This window comes from Sylvia atricapilla, chromosome 4 (assembly GCF_009819655.1).
Source record: "Sylvia atricapilla isolate bSylAtr1 chromosome 4, bSylAtr1.pri, whole genome shotgun sequence".
Lineage (NCBI taxonomy): Eukaryota > Metazoa > Chordata > Aves > Passeriformes > Sylviidae > Sylvia > Sylvia atricapilla.
In genome coordinates this window covers 44,081,565-44,096,945 of record NC_089143.1, presented here as the reverse complement: position 1 = coordinate 44,096,945, position 15,381 = coordinate 44,081,565, and the positions used below count along the sequence as shown (strand labels likewise).

Below are 15,381 nucleotides of genomic sequence, written 5' to 3'. Positions count from 1 at the left end.
TTGCCAGTATGTTTTTTGTCTCATAGCGTTGAAGAAGCAGTATGTTGGGTTTTATTCACCTTTCTAATTCAAAACTTCTGTATTGGCTATTGACTTATCCAGTTTATGGCTAATGAATTCTTACTGTGCTGTGAATGAAATCTGCTTCTTGAAAACAGCCTGTGATCAGTACCAAGTATAAATGTCAGATAATTGCACAAGAAGTGCAGGCTGTAGCCAGTTTGTTTCTGTTGCTATGTCACGTTTCTTGCTTTATTTACAGGTTTTGTTATTTCTTGGGGACCATTGGTACTGTCAGCTTTTCATGAGCCATGTGAAAATGTCATTTTCACAGTTAACAGGTGACTGCCATTAAGCAATGAGGGAGACTATATGTGTGTTGTTTGCTGCAGTAGAGGACTAAACACATTAATTGTATAAACCCCTTGATAATGCTGCTGTAACAGGTATCTGACGACTCTGTTGTGTTTATAAGCTGCTTTTGAAATACTTCAGCCTCACCTTAACAGATGTATATGTATAAATGCCTGTCTTCACTTTAGCAAAGTAAAAGCTGATTTTGAAGATTCCCTTTCCTTCCTCTTGTCTCCTTTTTCCCTTCATAGACATAAATTAATAGCTTCTCTGAAACTTAGCTGGGAAAATGGTCATTTTTGATGACAGCTGTGGAGCTAAGCTTCCCAAGTCTGATTGGCAGCCAGCCAGCTGCTGAGACAAGTGCTGACCTTTCAGGACAATGTCTCTCATAAAAATGTCAAAATATTAAAATGGCAGACATCAAATGCCATGTGCGTGGGGAAGGGTAGTCATCTGGCAGGCTTTCAGCTGAAGACAGTTAATCCTCTGCTTGTTTGGATTATACATTGAAAGCCCTTGCCTAAGTCGCTAAAATGTAGAGAAATAATTTATATGTGTCCTGAATAATTTCAGAAGTTCTTGAGATGATTTGGGACATGGATGGAAAATTTTAGAGGTGTTTTATTTAAAATCTGCTCAGGCATCTTCCTGACAGATATCCCAAAAAGAAGATTTTGGCCTTTAATTTTGCTCTTTATATCATATACCAGTTTTCCTCCCAAATCTCTTAACCAGAATGTAAATGGATCCTGATGAAGCTTAAGCAAAGTTCACTGATGTGCACAGGATGCTGAATTTCTGATTGCATGTGCATTGACTTTTTAGGCATATGCTCACTGCATACTAAACAATCCCCTGCAGTTCTTGGTGCTGCAGCCCTGAGCTGAAATCTCATTTGCTATTACATGCATCAATGCTTTGTAACTTTCTCTGAAGGCACTGAGGTGTGAGCATTCTCGTGCTCGCTGGTGTGTCAGATTCTCAGATACCTTTACCTCTGGTAACAGATCAGTGAAACTGATAGGCTGCCTCGTAGGTTTCAGCCTTGCTGCATAAATATTTCTGGGAGGTGTGAAGCTGCCTGATGCTTTACCTTGGTCTGTAGGAAAGCCAGGCAGCGTGCATGGCTGATCAGGGAACAAACCTCTTCACCTTGTGGTTGACCTCTCTCAGAGAATAGGAAAGGGTACACCAGTAATGGCATCACACCAGTCTTGTCCAGCCGGTTTGCAACTGGCCACAGTTCAAGAGAATTTTCAATATTCTCCTTGCTAAGCACAGGGTGAGCTGCCAACATGGATAACCCCTGCAAAGCTTTAAATATTTAGATTTAAGAGTGCCAAATCCATTGTTACTTACCAAGATGCCTTACCAAGTTGCTGAAAAGGAAAATATTTTTTTCCACTATTTCTTTCCTTTTTTCCTTACCTTTCAAGGTAGCAGTTTCATGTCACTGCAAGTTTTCTCTTACTTCAAGCAAGCAGCTTTTTCTAAATGTGTTTTAGTGTTCTTCCTTTCTACTCATAGAGGAAGTGTTTCCTCTCCCCTCTGCTCTTTAAAACTGGGAACATTGCATTCCATGATCACCTTCTCTCTACTGTAGTTATAGGAAAGGCTATGTATCCATGATGGTCTTTTCTTTCCAATTACTATTCTGTGATCACTCCTCCTTTCTCCTAATTCCCTTCAAGAAAAATTCTGAGGCAAATGAACTAGGTAAGGACAAATTCCCATAAGCATCTTACAGTAGTTAATCTCTCCTTACCTTCCTTTCTCCTTTCCTTTGTCTTCAAATTTTTATCTGCTTTCACACAAACATTTCTGCTGTTTGAGAATTACCAAAATGTAAAAATCTGTTTGGAAGAACAACATTATGCTTATCCAGTTGAGGAATAAAAAGGTAACAGAGGCATCAATTAATGTAAATTAACATAGCTCAGATACTTAGGCTGAGTTTTGGATTTTGATTTTCAAATAATAAACCATATGTAGGCCCAGTCTATTTAATCATCTGATAATGTTAAAGAAAAAAATAAATAGGGATGCTGCTGTTTTCTGTGAGCTTTGCTTGAAGAAAAAAATCTGAGAAAAACAACTGCAGCAGTGGTAATTTCTTTTAAATCAAATTATACAGGACTTGGTTGTTTCCTAAGAACTGTGCAGTGTCAGGTTGATTCAGTGCAGTTCATTAAACATCCATCAGTATACCTCGTATGAAATTCTGACTTGCACCAATGGCATTATCATTTTATTCTGCATTTATATTATTATTACTCTTTGCTATTTCTGTAGCATCTAGGAGTATCTTTTTTTGTTACTGAGCTAGTTATTATACAGAAACAGAAGGCAATCCTTGTTCCCAGACTGCTTACAAGCTCTATTACAAATAAATCAAAACCTTCTTTGCACTCACTTATTATCTTTCGTGTTTGGCTCTTTATCTGAATTCAAAACACAGATGTCAGTACTGTGTTATCTGAATTGGTCTTCAGGATACCAGATTTTGCTTAGACATGGGCTTGAAATTGCATGTAATTAAAATTAGGGAATTACATACTCTTACTGTGACCTTATTTTAAAGCTGTCTTACTGGTTCACATGAAGTATCTCCCTTAGGCTGTTAGCATTAAGTTAATGAAGTATATTAATTGAAATTAACTCAACTGACCAAAACATGACTATAGTTACAAAATATTTCTGGACCACCAACAGAGATTTCCCTTAAAATCATTAAGACACTATTGCCAATTACTAAGTTAATAAGATTCATGAAAATCCTAATTACTAAGGTAATAATATTCATTATTAAGTTTAATGAAGTATGCTTCCTTTTAATTATTTACAGAATCTAAATTTTCAATGTTGATTATTGACATGAAATAGCATGACAGCAGCAGCATGACACCTGACCATCAGGCACTAATTGACTCATGGGCGATGTACTGTGATTTGGGGTGGACAGTGAGGATCACAGTGTGGGTGAGATGAGAGTATCATAGATGAGAATCTTCATCTGCATTTTCTGTAAGACAAATTTTTCCCATCACTCTGCTCCTTATCCATCGTACAAGTAGATTTCAGGAGCAGTCACATATCTGTTAACATCACCTTTTCTGCTACCTTCTGTTTGAAAGATATGGTGTAAGGTACACAGTAGTTTTTATACTCATAAACTAGGACTAAACTGCCATCTGAAATCAGTGAACTCTCTAGTTGACAAAACCCCATTACAATACTATTCCATGCTGAAGGTATTTCATGTGTTCAGTTTGCACGCTCTGCAGACCATCTTTCACAAAGCAAGGCTGTAGTGTGTGAATACAAGCTATAACTTAACTGAGCAATGTAATCAACATATCTGAGCCAAAATGCATATTTAGTCTTTCTGGAAATTTATATCACACAAACCAGTGTGATTTCTAAGAGCCATTTTTATTTTGAGGTGATAAACCTAGTTGTATATGCAGAAATAAAAAGTCTGAAGGAGAGAGCCAAATTGCAGTTCAAAAGATATTGTACCTTGAATTTCCTGGGATTTTTAAATTTCATTTTGAAATTATAATTTGTGATACCTCTTTTTGCATTGACACCACAACTTGTATCACTTTAGTAACATATTAAAAACTAAATTTAAATTTATTACAACAATGTCATTGTTGTCCCTTCCATAAAGCAGTTGAATAGATCTACACAAATGCAAGCTAACAAACATGAAGGGCTGTTGTACTCCTCTACTGGTTTTTTTTTTTTTTTTCATACAGGGAATGATGAATAAAAGTCTGAAAGATTATTTGCAAGCATGCAATTAATCATAAATCTAGCTTGATCTGAATGGATAAAACAGTAATATGTAAATCTGGTTAGCCAGTACTTTGAAAGGATTTTGCAAAACTCATTAGGTCAGGAATATTAAGATAGGTACCTCTTTTCTAATGAGACAATAATGTGATTCCCAAAGGGATAAGCTAGAAGGTCAAAGACAAAACAGTTTATCCCCAGGAATGGTATGGATTACTGTTAAGAACGTTCTGAAATCCTGTCCCATCATTCATTTATTTCAAAGCATTCCAAAAAGTAATGACTTAATTTTAAAGACACTAAATCAGAAATAACCAAATCACTAAAGCTTGTTTGTCTTTTGGAAACATGGGTTGTCTTTGTTTAAAGGCTTCAGTACTTTTGAGTCTCCTTTACCTATCTAGGGGAGCAATTGAAAAAAAGTTAAATACTTTTCTATTCTGTTTCACTCCCCTTCCACCCCTAAATTCAGTGGGAATTCACTCACACAAGGGCTCTTTTTAAGAAATTAGGGAGTTTTCAGACTGATATTGAGCTACCTCTGTTGAATACCTTGTAATGAACCAGCTTCTGTTCTTATTCAGAAATAAGTTCACTGAAATAAGTGATCTTGGCAGAATGCAGAGGAGTAGATCCTGCTGGATGTCATGGCTAGGTTTTTGAAAGTGGAAGTTGACATCAACTTGCTTGGCATTCTGAGTGTTGGCCCCACTGACATACCTGAAATCCATAGGTTGCCAAAGCTTTTTTACAGTATGTGTGGCCCTACATTTTAAATTAGTCAGTAGTAATTGCTATGTAAAAGTCAGGGTAATTGCTATGTAAAAGTAAAGCAACAAGGTTGAAAATTGATTGAAGAATTAGATAACCAACACCCAAATTATTTTAGTATGTTTGGAGTTCCCAGGACAATATACTTACTAGCCTCGGACCAAGACACAGCCATCCCAAAATGCTGCATATTCCCATGGCAAAATTTTATCCCTAATGGGCTTTCAACCATCAGTGTCCCTACTAGGTGGAATGGCCAAAGTACTCTTTTTCTCTATAAAATTAATAGTCTATGCTTTAAAATGAGAAATGGAGAATTTGTTCAGTTTTTCTTTTGTTTTTAAGAACATGTTGAGAGTTAACATAGTGAAGCTTGTAAAATAGATGCCATTGTATAATGCTTAAAATTAATAACATGCTATGATATCAGAGGTCTTCTAGGAGTCAATAATTATTGATGAGAAAATAAGTCATTATTTTCACTGTAATTATCAGGAGACGTGATGATTTGCTTTGGTTCTGACCTTGATTGTTCATGCACTGAAATAATAATTGAAGTTAATTCCTTCTTTATCATAAATGTTCATAGATTCTTCAGTCAGAGAGTATGTATAGGGAAGGACCACCATGTAAAACACTTCTGTGTCTTGGGAAGTATGAGTTTGTCTTTTTGTCGCAACAAAAGCCCTCACCCATGCTTACAGTAATGCTTTTTAAAATGGTTCTGTCCTTAAAATGTTTTCTTAAAGGTTTTTCTTTGTTTTATTCTTGAAAATGTGAGGGCAGATAGACACATCTGAGTGCAAGTGCTATGGAGGGCAGAAAGAAAAAAGGTCTTTTTGATGTTCCTGTATCCTCAGCCAGCTAACCCTAGGATAAACCAGAGCTGATGTTATGATTTATGGAGCTTGGAAAACATAGCTGAGATCCTTGAGCAGCAGAGACCCCACACTGCTCTGATATTATCATCTGGAAAGCATTTTTCTGTAATTATTCTTCCCCTCTGTTTGTCACAGAGGAAAGTTTGAGTGTTGTCTGGGCAACAAGTGGTACAACATCACTATGTCATCTGTGCTTCTGGTGAACTATCTAAATAAGGGTGTTAATAGATTGTCTTTATAAAGAGATCCCTTCAGCTGATTGCTTTTATCTGATATGGGGATTAAAAGTAGGTACAGGGTTGCCTATCACACTGACAGTGCAATTCTCTAGGTTAGTGAGTCACTATCTTTTCACAGGACTATTTGTTGGTGGGTATGTGTATGTACCATAGTCCATAGCACTTTGTTTTATCTAGTGATTCAGAACAGATGCTCAAATTGCTCAACTTCCACGAAGGAGGAATTGACAAAAAGTGCAGCTGGGGTGAGGATGGTACAAGAAACTCCATCCATCATTCTCCAAAAGGCACAATGAATGGCTTAATTGTTGCTGCTAACAATTGTTGGCCATTTTATTTGCCATAGTCAAAGTATGATCCCACTAAGAGCCAGCTTGGAGAAATACAATGACTGGGCAGTCTCTTTGTTCTGTTCACTTGGCATCAATCACTGAATAGATTCCACTGGCTTTGTCTGGGTGAAGACCTTCCTCTGTTGCTCACCTGCAAAGCGCACTTCTTGATCACAGTGAGGTCTTGAGCTGGCTAACATAGCAATAACATGATATAATTAGGAAGGAACGGTGAAGAAACAGTACAGTATGCAATAAAATCAGCAGTATTTCATACGGAGGAGTTTTTGTAAGGCAGTCTGTGGCAATACTTATCCTCATCCCAGAGTTTCCTTCAGTCCCTTGTGATTTTATTCTATAATTTTTCATTGAAATGGATTGGATGTGTGTGGTTTAATATCTTCCTCTGTTGCAAGGTTTGCATTTAAGGGATGCTACACAAACTAGGAAAGGACAGAAAGCATGCTGCCTGTATCCCAAAAAAATTCATCTCCCAGGACAATTCATCCCAGACAATTCATCTCATTGTCTGGATTAAGGCCTCTCCCTATTGTTTAGTATCCAGGCTCCTACTGAAAAATGGAGAATTTTCATAGTTCTCAAATAAAGACACCTGAATTTTTGTCATGCAAAGCAGTCTGATTTTTCCTAATCTTATTCTCAGAAATAACTCAATAATTTTGGCTGATTTTTTTTAATGAGGCAGATATCTAGCATGAAAAATTTCACGCTAGCCAGTAAAGAGTGTCAGTCTCTTAACAGCTGAAATGGAGTCACTTAATGAAGAAATATAAAATTACCATGCTTGTACATTAATATATTAACATGCACAATTGACAACAAAATCCTGCTTTGGGCAAACATCATGGCATTCAGTACCTCTGTGTAGGAAGGAAGTTCCTGAGTATAGGTGTAACATGATTTCTTAGAAAAATATCCTGAATGGTAATTTATTCTGTTGAGGATGAGATTAAATATCTCTGTGGGTCTTCCCCTTCTAAAAAGTGATATTGGAATTTGCTGTAGAGTCTGAAATTGCTGTGGATGAGGGAGGAAGTGAAAGGAAAAAAGACTGGACCATCTTCAGTTTCATTTTTTGAAATACTACAGAGAAAGTTTAACTTTTTCCCTCATTCACAAGTTAAACAGATTTTTGACTGCAGAATATTTGCTTTTCAGAACACATGTGACCTGTTATTCTGTATTGTGGACACCAGTGTTCTTGAATCCTCTGGAATATTAAGGAGTTTGCATGTGTTTGGTTTTAGGTATCATCATATCTATTGATGCCAGTGGGATGAATTCAAGATAAGCTTCCTTCTGGCTGACTTGTAGTTTTTGCTGTCTGTCACCCAACCTTAAAATGACCAGGAAATATAGCTTTAAAATAACTGCATTAATCTGAGCAATTACTGAATTTTAGCAATTACATTGCAACAATCATTGCCTCCTTCTGTGAGGTCTCTCGCAGCTTGAGCTCGAGTCAGAAAGCAACCGAGAGCAAACAACAAACCTGTCAATGCCTCCTTTAAATGTGCCACATTGCTGACCTTGACAAGCATGCAGAAAAGCACAAGTGAATGCACACAAAGTTTCAAGGCCTGCTGTTCATGCAGACCCTGGGTACTACGCAGTATTATAATCACACAGATTTTGTTCCTTGCATGCAAAATAGAATCACAGTGTGTGAGCTATGATTTAATCCCTGTTGTAGCCTTGGTCAACACAAAGGGCCTGGTGGAGCACTGTGTTGCAGTTGGGCAGCCCTGGCTGTTTTAACAGAATCTGGGGATCCTTGCTCAGGGAATGAGGCAGAATAGAGCAATAACAAGAATGAATGCTGGGAGAAGTGTTGGGCTTTTTTAATAAGTCTCTGTTAAATTGGGAAAAACCCCCAGACTGACATGGAACTGATTTCATATTACTATAAAAATACCATAGTGATGCTGGATGCAGATTATAGAGATTATAATTTTATTTCATGCTACATATTTTCAGGAAACTCTTACTAATTTGGGTAGCATTTGCACTGCTTTTGCATATACATTTTTATTTATTTGCTTGAGCTAAAATATACAATATCTCCAAGTGTCTTTTCTGGCTGGGTAATATTTCAAAATACTTTAAGTTTCTTCTCCCCAGTTAACCTTTGCAAGAAGAGTATCTAGAATTTTTTGTTTTCAATTAAAAAATATTTTTGGTTGATTTTATACTTACATTGAATAAATAATTTAATTATATGTTCTCTATACTTTCATACTAATTACAAGTATGTTCTTATATAGATTTCTCCCTGTAATTTACGGTTGCTATATAAATGTACAATCTCATATAAATACTTTGGATCAAGAGGACTTTTATATTTTAATTGAGTTTTCCTGCATGGCTGACATTTGTAGTATCTTTAATGGTAAGGTCTTATTTTCCTCTCCTGCTGCTCAGAATACCCTTATAACAGAGCTTTGCTTGAGAACTACTGAAAGGAAACATCCCTGTTTTTCTGAGGGGGATAGGTAGTCATGAGGAACTTGACTTGAGAGCACCTGGAATTCACTAAAATTCCTCTTATTAGCGTGTTATATTAGAATACCAAAAATTTGGACTCTTGTGTTTGCTTAAAGGCTTATACAGGACACACCAGTATCTCTTTGGACTCCATTGTCCAAATCAATGATTCTGACCTTTGTTGTGCCTCTGCAGTTTCAAGCAGTTAAATTATTTAGGTGATTCCTCGTGCTCGGTAACTGGCACACTTTGTCTAGGCTTGCTGGATAGAAAGGGGATGTAGAAGTATGTTGGTTATAGCAGTTTTTTTGGTATCCCACTCACTCCACTTCAGCAAGAAGGCATAAAATGCATCAGTAGTCTCATTCAAGGAGAGGTAAACTCCTGATCCACACTGAGAGAGGGGAGGGACAAGTCACATCTGCACCATTAGGCACAAACCACTCTGGTCATTATTCAGAGAGTGTGTATGTGTGAAGAGAGTTAATTCCTTTTAGTTCCTGGATAAGTCCATGGCTGACCTCATTGATGTGACAGTGAAATCAGCAGGAGTTCTCATATGCTTGACAGAAAGGCATGTATTAAAGTGCTTTCTTTGAACCAAGGTCACTGCATCACTAATCTGAGCATTTTTCCTGTGATGGGCAAATCCCTCTTGGTCTCTGAGCATCCTTTGCTCTAGTTGATGCAGGAATTTGGTTCTGTGCCAAGGAAACAAGTGAAATATTTACTGCTGAGTTCATGATGAATAGGGTTTCTTATGGGAGCAGGAACCACAGCTATCTTGAAGGCAGTCTTCTAATTAATGCTGTCTGTTTGTTGTGTAACAGCAAGGTCTGCACAAAAGAGTTCTTTTGGATATTTCTCTTGAGTTCCTCTGTGTGAGCAAGAACATAGGCCACAGAGAAGTATGAGAAACTGGAGAGGAGATATCTTTTTCTTTGTGACAAAGCCCGCATTGCGAAAGCCATAATAAGAAATTTGTCAGTTCCAAAGATATCACTGGAAATGTTTATACTGTTATTTGGAAAGCATCCAGGCTTTCCAAATAACAGTATAAACAGGAGACAAGTCATCTTGTAATTTGAAATTAGGATGGATGTGTGTGCTGCTGGGTCTCTGGCTCTTTTTTGGCTCTCTTTGTCAGCATACCTGACACTCTGAATGTAGGTCTGCTCCAAAGCCAAAGTATTTGTCCTTCTGAAATATTTTCTTGGACTCTAAACTTAATCAGAGACAAGGGGTGTCTCAGCACTGTTTGCAAAACCCTTCTAGAAGGGCATGAATCACCCCATAACAACAGTGGAATTTAAATGTTGTGTCTAGATTAATTCACAGAATTTCACTGAGAAATGCCTGTAGTGTAGCATAGCAAGGCTTAAGCAAGCTTATAGCCAGCTTGGATATAGAAGCCAGTTATGGCAGCATGATGCCCAAGATAGGCTAATTTGCTTTTCTTCTTGACTGAGTTTTCTCCTGCTTTAACAGCACGAGAAACATACATTTGACATACATTACACAGATATTTCAGATGTAGCTTTGATACTTCTTGCTACCTTGCTGTCACAGTTCTGTCTAGAAAAACCTTAAGGCTCAAAAACTCTGACTACCAAATTCCAAGTGAGATGAGAAATGAGGCCATTGGTCTGCAAATAAGGTAAAGCACAACTACCCCTGAATGGGGAATGAAGGGCATGTGCAAAGAGTAGTTTGTACTTGAAAGGCCTCCTCTGAACTCTGTGGCAATTGAGGGCTGTGAAATATCTCTCACCAGGAAATGGGACACAAAGAAGCTAGGGAGAAAACTTGATTAGACAAACTTTAAACTTGTAGGCTTACTGTGCTCTACAGTGCCGGAAGTTAATCTTTACCCACAGTGCGTGTGTTTTTGGAGGTGCATCTCCTTTTATTAGTGTATTTGGAATGTATTTGGAATGAGTGACCTTTGAGAAGGTAGGAAATTAAAAAAAAAAACAAAAAAACTTACCTTGCCAAAGTAGCTATCCTGTTTATTTGCTTTTAAAGGATATACTTCTTAAGTCAATTGTGAAAATAAAAACAGTTTGTATGTCTGAAATGTCTTCAATGAGAGCTTCAAAGATGTAAATGTATCCACAAAGAACTTCTGTGAAATAGGTAAGACATAATATTATCACTTTACAAAGGGATATAAAAAATGAAATCACTAACAGTGATTTCATAGTGCAGATCTAACTAGAACACCAGTGATAGTCATGACAGCTGTTGATGTACATCAGCTGTATAATCTTTGTTTCTTTCCACACAGCTCCTAATGCTATAATTGTATTTTTAGTTACAGTTACAATGTGATAATACTCTGCTGCTTTTCCATTCCTGTGAAGGAGAGAAGCAGGTCTCTTGGTTCAGTGTGGTGTTATTTACACTATTAAGTTGTGGCAGGTATCTCTGTTTGATCTGATCCTTGGCATAGCATTACTGATGAGGCGTAAGGAAATATTCTGTCTTGAAGACAGGTAGATTCTGGATGGAAAGCACATTACGGGGTGATTCCAGCAATTGGTCAGCAGCACAGGAAGGACTAGTTGTAGGCCTGACCTTTCTGTGTAGGGAGCCGTGAAAAGAGGTGCTGACAGCAGTCGTTTCACTTAATTTAGAGCATAGGGATAGGTCCTATGTATATGTCCCTATAGTCTGTGTGGCCTCCAGGGGTTAGACACACCCCCAGAGAGTCTTCTGGCATTTGCTACACCTCAGGAGGCACCAAAGGGTTAAATAGCTCCACAGTGTGTCACTTGCTCTCTAATTAGGAAGTGGTCCAAGAGCTCAAAGTTCAAAATGCACATGGTCTGAGCTGGGACTAAGCCCAAGTTCCCACAGACTGCAGTCTCATATGTTTGCGTGGTGCATCTGCATACAATCTCTTCCCCTTCCCATTTCTGCCATTTGTTTTTCTTTTTAACAAGAAAATGAGACATTTCAGCTTCAGTTCTTTTGTCATTACCTGAAGTCTTTCATTGCTTGAGCTTGTGTGTTTTCTAGGAATAACTTGAAACCCCCTCTATAACTGAAAGCAGGCCAGTAAAACACAACAAAAATCTCACTTCACCCTATTCTGCAGCATCTGTGGCTTCTGCCAGAGTACCAGGGCAGGTCTCCCCAGCAGCAATGTAGATACAAACTGGCTAGCCTGAGCCTCCTGGGGCCTGAGGTTCCTTGTTGGCCCCAAAGGGAGATACAAAGAACAGGCAAAAAAGCATCCAGCTGAGCTTGTTTTGAGAAGAAAGGGCAGAGTGAGGGTGGGCTGAGGCCACAAAATGGTAAAAATAAAAAACCAACATTTTTGGAAAGCAAACAATAAGTAGTAGAAGCCAGATGCATGGATGGTAATACGAAAGAGACAGAGTCAAAATGAAGCCTGCAGCTGAAGGAGTGGGCAAAGTTCTGCTGAATCATATCAGAGAATCATAGAATATGCTGAGCTGCAAGGGTCTCATCAGCTTTTGGGATCTTGTGTTTAAAAATGGTGTGGGTTTGAGGGTCATGGTTTTAAGTTTCACCCCAGCATAGATGGTAGCTTTTTGGGGATGACAGCCATATTTTGCATATGAAAAAAACCCGTGGTGATTCTGGTCTCCACCTTTTTCCCTCTCTGTCTTCAACCTCATGTGTTTACTGTTTCCCTCCAGTGGTGTTTCGGGTGCTTAACATGGCAGGGATATTGAGTCAGATCATTAACCTGTCTGAAAGACATATCCAGCAACACAAATTTAGTCTGTGAGCTTTCACACTGTTCCTGCAATACCTGTGAGAGAAGAGCAGGCCTGTGCAGCTGGGAATGGTGTTAAAGAGAGGGGGACTACGACCTTTTTTGATAAAACTAAGTCATTGCTTCAGCTTGGCCATCACACTTAGCTGGTGCCTGGGCTGGTATTCTTGGCAGTGCTGGTAACAGTTTTCCTGTGTCATACAAGGCTTAAGGACAAAGAGATGGCTTCATCCTTGGCATAATGCTATGACTGGAGTCATGAGAGTTGTACCCAGAGTGACTTTGTTTAAAGTGTGCCTTTTCAACAAAGTCCTCTAAATCAGCTCATTCTTGCTCTGTCTTTTGTTTCTTTATTTGTGGCTACACTGAATTAGCATCTTAAATAAATTTCCATGGGAGTCAGAGATGCAATAGCTAACTTGCTTTTTCTTGTGCATCTACAAACAGTCTTTTCATAGCAGTCTTTTCACAATCTCATGTACAGCGTTTGGGCACTTGATCCATATCCATCAAGGGCTTTTCATGCATATCCTGTTCCATTAAAAAATGCAACAGCATAAGGTGCATTATGTGCAATATATAGTTGATGGCAGAAGATTTGTAGCACATGTATTTTATATGCACTGATGAAACATTTCTCTTCCTGGAGTGACTTTTCACCTATTCATAGTTTCTCCTACTCTCACTCTGATACATTATTTCTATATTTTGCAACATGTAGATTGTAGAAAAGAAAGAAAATTATGTAATTTGATTTGATGAAGCAGGGCATTCTCTGCATAGAAGACAAGGTAAGAGAAGAGAGCTAAGGAAGAGAGAAAACTGAAAAGGCAGGCCTTGTGATGAAGAGATCTGTGGGAGTGGATCAGTAAGAAAGGAGAAACTCTGAAAAGGCCTTGAAGCTCAGGACATGAAAGCATGGCTTTCATGGAGGTGCGGGCAATGTGGGTCTGGTATGGAATAAAAGATTACCTCAGCTGCTGATTTTTTTGGGGAAAACAGTGCAAGTGTATTGGGAATAAGGTCCAGGCTCAATAATCAGAATAATTCAAGTAATAATATAGTGTGATCACACGGTGGACCTGGGCAGAGATTTACATGTTAAAAATACTAGAAGAGAGCTCTGGTTAAATAATGGTCTTGGTGTGGATAGCAGAGACTAAGTAAGAAATCTGGGCAAAAATATATGCAGTGCATGTTATGAACCTGGGTGGCAACTGATGGAGCTGTGCAATTGCATCAGAATCTGAGATGTCATTAAAGAACGTGCCTAGTACGTCTCACTGTGAAGAAAAACTTGCGAACGTGCCCCTGGCACATTGTGATGCAGCGCTTTGTGCCAGAACTCCCGTGCAGCCTGTCAGCAGGAGCCGGGAGAGCTGCGCTACGCCTGCCCATCTGAACGAGGTGCTAACTCCGGCATCTGCTTCTCCTGGGAGTTCAACTCCTTTATCAAAGCAGAGGGGGAGAGAAACTTCTTGTGCCAAGACTACACGGAATGTAGTGTGATTGGACTGCTTTAATTTGACCCCAGAAAAAAGGTCTTAAAATTAGGAGCTGTCAGGGCATTTAATACAATATGCCTAAAACACAGGGTGGAATATGGGACTGGAGAAAAGCAGAAAGTTGAAAAATACAAATGGATACTTGTAAATCACTGGCATAAAGTGGTACAGGACCCTGCACAAGCAAACAGTACAAGCTGGTTAGAATATAACAAGAAGTGGAGTGCCTTTGGGAGTGTGAGTGAGGGAGGAGTAGATGCTGAGAAAATAATTAATCAGAAAGGTCAGAGAAAAAAACAATGAAAGGCAAAAAGATGGTATGGTTTTGAAGGAGGATTTTAGTTATTTCCAAAGCAAAAAAAGAGCTCAAAGAGCCTGAGGCTTGAAGCACAAAGCATGATATTTATGCAGGGAGTTATTATAAAGCACTTGATGAGACAGATTTTGGTGGCAGACAGGCCTCACAGCCAAACTAGAGGCATAAGAAAGTAGGACAGAGCTGGGATGAAATGGGATCAGCAGCTGTAAGCAGGGTATTCAATTAACTAGGAACAATTCAATTCAAACAACAAAGGAGAGAGGAACTTGGGCAGACAGGTGGGAACATAGATGACTGAGGCAAGATCAGAAGGAGCTTATATTTCAGGGAGTATTCATTCCATGCAATACCTCTTTTGTCTCTGCGTTAAGATCAGTAAACTGACAGAGAAGCATTTGCTTCTGTGCTACCTTACCTTTCCTTGAATGATGGGGGAACATACAAGGAGGGCACAGTGTGGTGCTGAAGAGAAGGGAGAGTAAACACCTCCACTTTTTACAGCAATAGCTTGCTAGATCAACGTGGTTCTCTCACAGAACCTTACTCTAAGGTGCATCCGTTGTGACTCTGCTCTTTGCAGGAGATCAGGACCCAAAGAACAAGCAGTTAAGATGGAGGCGAAGAGAAGCAATCATCGGAGGATCAATAAAGGTTGGGGGGTCAGGTCAAGAAGGTCAGGGTAAGACATTTGTGATCGAGAAGTGAGAAATGCCACTGTCAGCAAATAAAGCAGATAAAGCATGTTAGGAAGGATGAGAATAAGAAAAGGTACGGAGAGAATTAAATTTAGAGGCTTTGCAAGTGAAACTTCTATACAGTGAATATGAACTGAATTTAATTTAGAGGTCTTTTGTTTGCTTGTATGTTTGATTAACCTAAAAGAAACAGTGCATTGGAGATGCCTGTGGGCTCCCTATAAGTATTTG

The 15,381-nt window shown here is 38.7% G+C and overlaps 1 protein-coding gene across 2 annotated transcripts in view; it reads left to right on the top strand.

The window, feature by feature from the left end:
- The window catches only part of TRIM2 (tripartite motif containing 2), a 112,158-nt gene that overhangs the window by 26,017 nt on the left and 70,760 nt on the right, over nucleotides 1–15,381 (top strand). The window lies entirely within an intron of this gene.